This window comes from Aethalodelphis obliquidens, unplaced genomic scaffold (genome assembly GCF_003676395.1).
Source record: "Aethalodelphis obliquidens isolate GAN/ISIS:26980383/991018 unplaced genomic scaffold, ASM367639v1 scaffold37, whole genome shotgun sequence".
Lineage (NCBI taxonomy): Eukaryota > Metazoa > Chordata > Mammalia > Artiodactyla > Delphinidae > Aethalodelphis > Aethalodelphis obliquidens.
Genome location: NW_020837981.1, coordinates 15,678,076 through 15,689,517, shown reverse-complemented (window position 1 = coordinate 15,689,517; position 11,442 = coordinate 15,678,076). Strand labels below are relative to the sequence as shown.

The following is an 11,442-nucleotide window of genomic DNA, read 5'->3' as shown; positions in this document are numbered from 1 at the left end:
AAATAAGTACTGGAGGTATAATGTACACCATGATAAATATAACACTGCTGTACACCGAATATGAAAGTTGTTAGGAGAGTATATCCTAAGAGTTTTCATCACAAGGAAAAAATATTTTTTCTTTTATTTTGTATCTATATGAGATAAAGGTTGTTCACTAAACTTACTGTGCTCATCATTTCATGATGTATGTAAATCAAATCATTCTGCTGTACACCTTAAACTTACACAGCGCTGTATGTCATTTATATTTCAATAAAACTGAAGAAGAAAAAGAGAAACCTATTGCTTGAGGCCCTTTTTTTTTTTTTTTTTTTTTTTGGCCACAGCACTTGGCATGTGAGATCTTAGTTTCTTAGTTCCCTGACCCCTGCAGTGGAAGGGCAGAGTCTTAGCCAGTGGACCGCCAGGAAAGTCCCTTGAGGGCCTCTCTTGACAGCCTGTGCTATGGGCAGCTTTGGAGGTGAGGCATAGGAAGGCTTAGAACAGGTCCCATGGCAGGAGGATACTCAAAATCTTCCAAAATAGGGATTGCTGAGGAGAAATAAAGACCTCAGGCAGATTTAGGTCTTAAGATTTCAAAGTTGGCTAAGGCTCCCACAGAATTCTGCCGCTTGCAGGCAGCAGAGAAAATGAATGATGGGGATATAGAAGTCAAGTCAGGGTGCTTCCAGGTTGAGTTTGGGAGAGGCTAAGCAGACAAATGAATTAGTGGGTTGGAAAGCTTACCATTAAAGTTGCTGGACAAGGCATAAATGGAGAAAATGGCCTAATCTTGTCATAGGAAGTAGAGAAGGAGTTTTCATCAAAATCATACTTGATCACACTCAAGTTCTTGATCACACTCAAGTTCATTATCATAACTAGACTATATCTTCATGCTCTGCAGTTACTATGAAGGTATGCTAATTTTTCCAATTCCTTCCAAAACCAATTCTGGCAATTCCAATTTTTTTTTCTCCCTCACAGTATCAATTTGATTTCCTCTTTCTTCCACCTTCTCTACTGAGGTGTCTTTTGGTTTGTACCTACCATGTATTGTATGTATTCTTGACAATCTCTGGATTCAACATAGAAGCTTGAGTGAGAAAAAGACCTTAAGTCTGTGTCTGCCAGTAAACTGACCAGTAAATACCAATTCCTGCAAACCTGCTCCATGCAAATTCTCTGAGAATTCCCTTGGATCTTTTCTACTTTAAGTTTTCCTTGCTCTCTTGGAATCCTAGCAGAATTGACTGCGTTATAGCTTTTTCAATGCGGAGCTATTATTGCAGGTTTATCTTGCCCAGCCTCCCCTGCTCTTCCAGGACCTTGTAGATTGTAGTGTCCCAGATCACCAAGGGACTATTAACTTTTTCCTACCTACTATTATATTATCTATCTATCCTTGATGTCTTTTTTTTTTTTTTTTTTTTTCTTTTTTGCGATACGCGGGCCTCTCACTGTTGCGGCCTCTCCCGTTGCGGAGCGCAGGCTCCGGACGCGCAGGCTCAGCGGCCATGGCTCACGGGCGCAGCCGCTCCGCGGCATGTGGGATCTTCCCGGACCGGGGCACAAACCCGTGTCCCCTGCATCGGCAGGCGGACTCTCAACCACTGCGCCACCACTGCGCCACCAGGGCAGCCCCCTGCTGTCTTTATAGAGAATCATAAGTTTGCCTTTCTTATTTGTTTGTACCATTTATACTACTAGAAATGTGTAAGAGTTCCTCATCAGCACTTAGTATTGCCAATTTAAAAAATTTTTCCAATGAAATAAAAAAATTTTTTTTTGTCAATGGAGATTATGTTCCTTAGGAAAGAAAGCGTGTGTGTGTGTGTGTGTGTGTGTGTGTGTGTGTGTGTGTGTGAGGGGAGTATATATATTTCCCTAGGACACTGCCTAAGGTAATTAGTAAGCAGGGCAGCTAAGATGAAAGTCCGGTTATGTATTTAGGAAGCTATATAAGCACAATTCCAATACTCACCTTATGTGTATTTGGAAATACACATAAGGTATATTTGGAAATAAGACAGGAATTCTTGTTTTGTTATTAAGAAAGAATAGATAAGGATAGTGGGAAATTGCTTAAACGTTTATTCTTTGATATTGAGGACTGGAAATAATTGCATTTTCTTTTTTTCTCCTTGGGTAGACACCTCATGTTATTGTTTAGCTTCCCATGGCTTGTTCAACCTTTTAGTTTCTGTTATAATTATCAGACCCCTTTTCTAACAGGTTCAGATGGACATGACGTTGCTAGGTGCTATGTTTGAGTTTCAGATGCCAAGGTGGCTTTCAATGTCATCTACGTGCTGATGACTTCCAAATTTGTTTTTCCAAGCTAAACTTCTTTTCCAAACTAAAAATTGTCTCAGACTTGGTCAGTGGGAGTTATATATATATGTGTATATATATATATATATATTTTTTTTTTTTGATGGGCACCTACAGTTTCCAATTTTTTTTACCATTGTGAAATACAGTGAAATTGTGTTGCCACAGACACAAACCTACCTTCAGGGCCTTTGCACTTGCTCCTTCCTAAGCATAAAATCTTCCCCGGTTTCCTTCCTTAATCTCTTTCAGATCTATTCCATGAGCTGATCGTTGTATTTAAAATTGCAGCCTTCCCCAGCACTCTCTGTCCCCTTCTCTGCTTTTTTTCCCCTCCCTCTGACCATCACCATCTGACACACTGTATGTATTCTGCTTTCTAGCCTTTTTTATTCTCCTGGCCCCATTCCATGATTGAATGCAAGCACCACAAGAGCAGAGGTTTCATTTTGCTCACTGCTGTTTCCCCAAAGTATGGGACTGTGCCTGGCACATGGTATGGACTCAACTAATATTTATGGAATGAAGAGAATAAGCATTGCCATGGTCATTTTTTTTTAAATTTATTTTATTTATTTTTGGCTGTGCCTGGTCTTAGTTGTGGCACATGGGATCCTCGTTGAGGCATGTGGGATCTTTCATTGCGGCGCACAGCTTCTCTCCAGTCGTGGTGTGCAGGTTTTCTCTTCTCTAGTTGTGGCGCGCAGGCTCCAGGGCACGTGGGCTCTATAGTTTGCGGCCTGCGGGCTCTCTAGTTGAGGCCCACGAGCTTAGTAGTCATGGCGCAAGGGCTTACTTGCCCCGGGGGCATGTGGGATCTTAGTTCCTTGACCAGGGATCTCACTGAGTCCCCTGCATTGTAAGGCGGATTCTTTACCACTGGACCACCAGGGAAGCCCCACCATGGTTATTTTTCTACATCTTTGTGTGATTTTCCCATTTCAATACTTTTTTAAGTTAATCATTTCAATTAATTGACAAAAGCCAGGATATGGCTATTACATGATAGTCTTTCTCCTTTTGTTCTTTAAGAAAATCAAGTTTTGAGTCAAACTCTAACAAGATATTAACAATTAGGCTTTTGGAAACATTGACTGAGAAGTGTCCCATTTTTCAGATAAGATTTATTTTAAACACCACATGTCTTTCTCCAATCACTGTATTTATCTGACTGTAGCACTGAAAACACTGTAGTGCAGCCATTGGTTTGTTCTGCTTGCAAACCCAGAATGTGTTCCTCCTGGGTGGGAAGCAAATTGCATTCAACTCTGTAGGCCAAGCTTCTAACTCAAAAATAAGTTTGAATGAATCAATCAGTGAGAAAGGTTGAAAGTTTAGGAATCTTTCTCAAAAGAACAATCTGGTTATGCTTATTAATGCAGGTATAACAAAGAATAAAAATTATGTGCAGAATGGGGATAGAATGGTGTGGAAAGCAATGATAGAAGGAGTCTTTACCTTCCGTTGAAGTTTGACCTGGGAGGAATGATTGTTCCATGAACAGCATTTTCCTTCCCACTGTGACTCCATTGAAGATCTGGATTTCCATGTCTGTTTAATAACTGACGGCTGGAAGAAGCAACAGCCATCAAACACTTAGGGAGAAATTCAGATGCCCCAGTCAGTCTTAATTTTGGCATAATGCTACTGGTTATTCCTCCTAATGATAAAAACTTACTTCTTCCTGTGCCTTCATTTCTTCATCCATAAAGTGAATACTGCCAAAGCACGGGGGCAAATAACTAACAAAAAATGTTATGACGACCTTTGCAGACATCAAGCTCTGAGTCAAGGGAACACAACCCTCCTCTGGCTTCTCTCTAAGGTGTTGAGGCCAGTTTTCCATTGCTCGCGACGCAGATATGCCTCAATGGTGTCATCTCTGACCTGGCGTCCCATTAATGCACCTATAAACATTCAATTGAGAGACCCTAAAACTTTTCCCTCAGCCCGAGAGTCCCTCAGAAAAAAGATAATGACAAGAAAACGTTGACAACGCTCTCCCTCTTCAATACTCTCCTTTGACCTTAACAAAAAAAAAAAAGAAAAAAAAAATGTCAAGAGAGACGAGGGCCAAGGGGAAGGGGAAGGGTCGAGAGATGAGTCCAGCTCCAGTTTGGGGAAATCCACCTCGCGTTTTGCCTCTCGCTCGGTAGTGCAGGGTCCAGGGAAGGCAGAGCCCCAGCTTCGCTCCCTGAGGTCTGTCCTGGGGAGACACTGCTGCTCCGGGGGGCTGACCTGGCGGGGAGTGGCAGCGCAGTCCGCTCCCGCGCCGCTTTGTGCGCGCAGCCGCTGGGCCCTCTGCTCCCGGGTCTGCCCCCCGGGACGCCCCCCTGCCCCGCCCCAGTCATGCAACTCTACCTGCCTTTCCGCTGTGGACCTTTGGGAAGCAGTCGCCCACCCCGGGGGCTCGGGCCCTGACCCTGCCAGGAGCCGGTAGGTGTTCGTCCGGGGCCCGCCCGCGCCCCTCGCGCCCCCCGGGGCCCCGGACTCCGAAGTTGTGGGGACGAGCGCAAGTTGGAAAGTTTGCCCGAGGGCTGGTGCAGGCTTGGAGCCGGGGGGACGCGCGCAGCCCTCGGAGCCTGAGGGGGCCAGTGGTGAGTTGGGGTTGGGGCAGAGGGCAGGGGTCCGGGGAGCCACACGCGGAGGCCGGAAGGCGTTGAGAGGGGCAGTGCACCGCTGGGGCTGGACGTGGGCCGGGGCTCGGCGTCCGCGCGGCCGCCGGGGCCGCGGGGGTGGGCCCGCTCCCCGCGACGACCCCACACCCAGGGCTGCTTGGGGCGCTTTTGTTGCGGGTGGTAAACAATGCCCCCCGGCCGGAGGACTCGGCTGCGGCGCCGGGTGAGGAGAGCTGGAGCGCCTCGAGGTAGGACCCCGGGCTCCGCTGGAAACCGGATTGGGCGGGGAGGGCAAGTGCGGCCTGAGGTGGGGATGCCTGACTGGGCCGGCGATTGATGCGGCTCGGGCTGAGGAGAGGGAAGAGTTAGGGCAAGTTGCGGGTGGGGAACCCTAGCTGTCCCACGCTCAAGCGTACCCCCAAACAAGTTTTCTCCCTCCCCTGTGCTAATATAGGGGCCGGTTCCTTGAGAAAACATTTGGCACTTGCCTCCTTGAGCTTTTCCGGGAGGGAGCTTCAGGGACGTAGCTTTTGGAGTGGAGGTAGTAGGAGAGTCTTGCCAGAGGCTGACCTGGAGTTACGCTGATCTGGGAAGAAGGGAGTGGAGGAATAGAACAGTGTTCTGTCAAAATGGCCTTCTAAAAACTCTTAAGAGCGCCACTCGTTCGCCGAGCGCGCTGGCTTGCCGTCGCATCGGTCCCACTAGGGCGGAATCCCGGAGCGGGCCCCAAGGATGAGAGGTCCGCAGAGCCGGGTGCCGGGGACCGGCCGGGCGGCAAGTGAGGGGCCGGGGCTGGGCTAGGTCTCTCGCCGTCTCCCCCTCACCCCTCTCTCCTCTTCCTCCCCTCCCCTCCCTCCCTCCCTCCCTCCCTCTCACCCACACTCCCAAACGATTCGGCTACTGAGGGCTGTGTGCAGTCCATAAATTTCTACAGAAAGTGGTCGGGAAGTTGCTGGCCTGCCCCAGTAGGCTTTCCACGGTAATGGGGAACACAGATTGGGCTTTTCTGACCCAATAAAAATTAATGTATCAACAAGAGAACAGATATTGCTTGAACTAGGAGTCTTTTGCCCCGCCGGCAACTCGTCCTCCTCCCAAAATAACCAGGTCGCTCCAGTGCCTCTTTCTCTCCTCCCCCGTAACACTCTCGGGCACACAAATGAGCTGCATCATATATCATAGTAAGGGTCAGTTTATAAAGACATGTTTGAAAAGTGTTTCAAGACCCTGAGCGAGGAAAAGATTAGGTGCACAGCCTAGTGTCGGCAGGGTGCGCTGAGCGCTTGCACCCACATGAGTTGAAGGGCGGCGCTACAGGGTAGCAACCCCACGTCCGCCCTGAACCGAAAAGGGACCATCCTGCTCTCTTCCCCATCTCAACGTTAAAGAGTGAAATAAAAACGTTGGCTTCCTCAGTCCTCACTCAGGATGCCAAAATGAATATGGGAAAGGTGTTTGTGAACCAGTTAGGGCGAGAGCTTTTTAAGGCATATTAGGAATTTTCTCTACAATTAAACAAGGCGGGTGTGTAGATAAGGATGTGTTTGGGCATTGGTCAGCGTTGTTTCTAAGAACTAAAAGCCTCAGGTAACGTGATGTTGGGTGCGCTTCCTGATTTTATTGGTTTTATTGGTTTGTATTAGTTACACAGGTTAAAGCCCAAGTCCCTTGCCTCCCCAATTAAGAGATCTTAATTAGGTTGGTTGTCAATGTATGACAGTGTTTAAAACAATGTTATGATTTCAATTAAACCGAATCATGTACGAGAGTTATTAGTATACACTGTCTGTATCTCTTTGCAAAGATTGGTAGCTCAGATTAAGAACTCCTGGATCACTGCTTACCATTTTAATGAGGGTTAACTATGGCTCCCAGCTCTGGTCTTCCAGAATTGATTGGTTGGAGGTTTGGATCACCTCTGTCCCTGCCCTTTGTTTCTCTTCCTCCTCCAATCTTCTTTATCTTGTTCGTCCCTCCCCTCCCCCACCCTCTTCTTTGCCTCTGTATTTTTCCTTCTCTGTACACTTAAGTTTCTCTTTTTCCACCCCCTCCACCTTTCTAGCTTTAGTCTTCAGCATTTTGATCCCAGTTGTCTTTTTATATTCTAGCTTTATTATTATATAGTCCTTCCCCTTCCTCTACTTTTTGGGTTTTTTTTTTTTTCCATTTTAGACATTTTCTTCCTTCTGCTTTTTCCTCTTCTTCCTAACGTGTTTTATGCTTTTCTTGTTTTTGGAATGGTCATTCCATCTCCATTTAACTTGTCCCTTCCCTTTTCTGTGGCCCTTTTTGGCCTTTTTTTCTTCGCTCTCTGCAGGGCAGCAGGGGTGTTTTACATATGGAAGGAGGCTTTGACTAAATCTGCTGGCATTCTAGTGAGTTTGCCTCCACAGCCTTTCCATGTGCCGAAGGCTCTCACACTTCCTGTGGTACAAAACTATCTAGGAACAGCAAGCAGCCCGCCCACCTCCTCTTCCTTTAGAACTAAGTTGCTGGAGGAAACTAAGCCAGGTGGTGCCTTTTAAAAAGAAATGTTTTAAGTCTTGTATTTCTCAGTCAAGTGCAGTAGCCTTTAAATTCTAAGGAGCTGAATGGAGTGACTATTAAATCAGAGTTTCTTTTGCAACTAGCTCTATGTATGCAAATACCACTTTTTTGGCCACTGCTGGTGGTGGGAAGGATTGCAGTATAATTTTAAATTGACATGTGGGCTGGATGGTTACATCAGTACAGCCACTTCCTGCCCAGGGGACTTTGGGAGATCCAGAAGGAGGAGGGGGGATGTAAGTGGGAGAGAATTTTTCTGACACGGTACTGTCATATTGTCCTTTACAGACAACTGATACAGTTTAGGAAGTCAGCTTTTCAGTTTCTAGGCAAGGTGATCACATCAAATAATTGCTTTTTTTTTTTTAAGACTCTTTAGGGAAAGGGTGACTACTTAGTAAGCTCAGATAATATTGAGGCAAAAGTCTGATCCTGTTTGTTGACCAATTTGGTTAGGTATGTTTAAATTATGTGTGAATAATTAGCAGATCCTTACATAAGCCCTGGGGCCTGATCTTGCCACTTCTCCTCTTTCTCTGTAATCTTGTATTTTCTTCCTTGGGCTGGCATCTCTTTTCATGTTTCAAATTATGAGTTGGCCCTTATCTCCTGGACAGTAATATTTGGATCTCAAACACTACTCCAGTCCCCTATGTCACAAGGACATCTTAGGAAAAGAAAAAAAAAATTTTTTTATTGTGGGTTAGGGGTCTTGGTGCCCTCTGGTGAAAAGGCTAGTTAAGTAATGTTTTGCATCCCACAGTTGTAGGGAATTTTGTTTGTTTGTTTGTTTCACTTTGTTTTCTCTTCTAGGAAAACAAAAACTCACAGGATAGTGTCAATTAACTGCATGTGGTTCCCCCTCCGGGGCCTGCTATATATGTTTGATAACAGGGACATTATTCTCTTATTTTCTCTCCAATCATGTTATCCTGTAGCAACCTCAGTAGCACTCAGACTCTTGAATATATTCTAGAGTAGAATAAAACTGATTCTGAGAAATATTGAAATGTCAGTTTTCATCAAAAATGAAAAACAGAAGTGGAATTAGTATTTAATTGTAAATGTATTTTTCTATGACTTAAACACTCTATAGTAAATAAAAGCACAAAAAAAGGAAATAAAGCATTTAATAATGTTTCCAAATTAACAAGGAAAATAAATTTCAGAAGATCTGTGTAGATAATTCCATATTTAAATGTGGATCTATATAATAGAATGGACTGCTCCCCTCCCTCCAGCCCTGGGGATAACTTAGTTTATTTACAAAAGGGGGTTACATTTCATCAGTGGAGCCAAGTAAAATTAAGATCTTGTGGGAGTCCTTATTTTGTTTCTGATTGTTTCTTTGGCTGGGTGGTACCCAGTGGTTTCTTCCCTGCATTTGGGTTTTTCAGGGGTCATTGGCCTCTTTCACAATCTCATAAAAAGGCTGTTACCATTCAAAGAGGCCACATCTTTCCAATCCATGTTGCTCATACCTTTTCCATTTCCTTGACAGGCTTTTTCAAGAGATAAGGTTTGAATAGTAAACATTATCTTAATTACAAGTCTGGATTTCTAAAGCACTTCCATTTAAAAATATAAAAGAATATATGAGACAGAGATCAATTTATAAACTACTTTCAAAAGCAGATCCCATGACACCCTCTGGCATATTCAGATTACTTGCAACATATATGAATTTTAATTTTCATGGCAGATTGCAATATTTAGATTATAGGCTCTTAATAATTTTTTAGCAAGGTAATCCTGATATAAGAGATAAAGCATGTTTAGACAGATATTGTTGAATTTCTAGAGAATGGAATGGATTGTTTTTTGTTATCCGAAAAAACATCCTTATAAAGATTGCTGACTTTCTGGAGATTAGAATTGGAATGTCTTTTGTTTTCTAAAAATGCTGGTTACAAAAAGCAGTGGTCTTTGGAGAAAATATCCTACAGCTTTTCACAGCCAAAGAGGTAGTGCAGCCAAACTTTTTTTTTTTAGGAAAAGGGGGAAAGCCATAAGCTTAGATGCCAAGAACTCAAGTGGAGTATTCTCTGGCCTAGTATTTGTATTCAGCACAGGTTTATCAAAATGTTATTTTTCTTGTGGTTAATGTTATCACTAATGTCTGTTTTAAAAGTCTTTCTTAAAGGCTCAATGCCTTGACTCGAAATGTTGTTCTCTGAGATCTTTTATTACAGTGTGTGGCCTACAACGTGTTAGATGAGAACAGAAACAAAAGAACTAGATTTTGTTTTGCAGGATACGGCAGACTGAGGATTAAACTTGTTCTACAATAATGATAACTACCATTAAGCTTATGGCTAGTAATGTTTCTGATCTGGAAATTGAACCCATGTCTACCTAATTCCAAAGTCCTCCTTCTTACCTCAGATATCACAAGGATGAAACCACTACCGCTAGGTTTTCCTCAGAGGAACCCATTGATATCTCAAAACAACCTCATTTCAGATGCAGAAACCTTGACTCCTGTTAAGTAGTTTGCTGAAGGACACAGCTGGTGATCACAGATTCAGATTCAGGGTTTTCTGATGTGACACCATCTCTAGCCACTAAACCAACGAGTGCATCCCAGGATTACCAGGATCAGATGAGTAAAACAAAAACAAAACCAAGATTTGAGAATCGGTAGAGGGCCGTCAAATTTTTACTTTGCCAAGTAATAACATTAAAAAAATAAGCCTATCTCCACCCTTTCACAAAAAAAAGGACTTTTATTACTTTATTTATTTATTTGGCCAAGCCTCGCAGCTTGCGGAATCTTAGTTCCCCAACCAGGGATCGAACCTGTGCCCTTTGCTGTGGAAGTGCGGAATCCTAACCACTGGACTGCCAGGGAATTCTCCACGTTTTTTAGAAAGGACATTTTAATGAGAGAAAACAGGAAAGCATGATTAAATAATAATAAATTCAACCTTATGAAAAACTTTATATGGCCTCGTTTTTTTTTTTAATAGAAGTGTAGTTGATTTACAGTGTTGTGTTAGTTTCAGGTGTACTCAGCCTCTTTTTTTTTTTTTTCTCATTTCGCCACAGACTGGTGATCACTTGGTTGCAGACCAGTTTTTGGTAACCATTCTCCTACACCAGATTTTCTTACAAATCCAGCAACCTGTCAACTGTTAAAGAATCCTCACCCAGTTTGTTGTCACACTCTTGATTCCATGATGTTTAGGAAGTCTACTGGTATGTTTTGTATGGTGAGCTTCACTCTTCCTCATAGCTTGGTCTTATTTGGGGTCAGGGAGGCAATCTGAGGAGACAAAAATGCAACTGATGATGACTCTTAGTCAGTCCCCTTTCGTTTTCTCCTCTTTTCTTACTTTTCAAATAATAGTTGCTTATCTAGTATGCTTTACTGTTCTAATTATCTCATTTTCTCTTTATTTCCAATTTCTTTGCCTAGGCATTGATCATGAAACTTTTGGGACCCTTGGTAGAAGGGAGTTTTAGAACCATCAGTCTTTGGATTAAGTTGGGTGAAAGAGGAAGGAGGGACATCATTTCTGGGTGTGGGCCGTGCCCGCCACAATGCTTTCCTTATACAGAGGAGGTACTCAACAGTTATTTGTTGGACCTGTGAGTCTTATTTGTAACCTAATCTGTAAATACTAACTCCCAAGAGTTTACGCTACTTTTGTGTGCATGTATAAAACTCAAAATTTGTGTATGGTTAATTGGAATATGGTATTAATGTTACTGGATCTCCAAAGAGTAGAGTTTCTTGGATAATACAAGCCTCTTCTTCCTCTGGCTTTACCAGCTTTACTGTCCAACAGATGATACCTCTGTCTGTATGGTGATGTGCTGAGGAAAGAGCTTAAGAGATAACTTTTTAAGTATCCATATTTGTAAAGATTAGGATTTGAGCTTTAAACTACATGTAACTGCAGTAGTTGTGGTTTCTTTTTTTTTTTGGTTGCATTGGGTCTTCCCTGCTGCGTGCGGG

The 11,442-nt window shown here is 43.4% G+C and overlaps 1 protein-coding gene across 2 annotated transcripts in view; it reads left to right on the top strand.

The window, feature by feature from the left end:
• Positions 1-4,540: 4,540 nt before the first annotated feature.
• TET1 (tet methylcytosine dioxygenase 1) overlaps positions 4,541-11,442 on the top strand; it is a 136,082-nt gene continuing 129,180 nt past the window's right edge. For both annotated transcript variants that reach the window (XM_027130081.1, XM_027130080.1), the window contains exon 1: positions 4,541-4,752. The gene's annotated coding sequence lies outside the window, so the exon portion shown is untranslated. The remainder of the gene's footprint in view (positions 4,753-11,442) is intronic.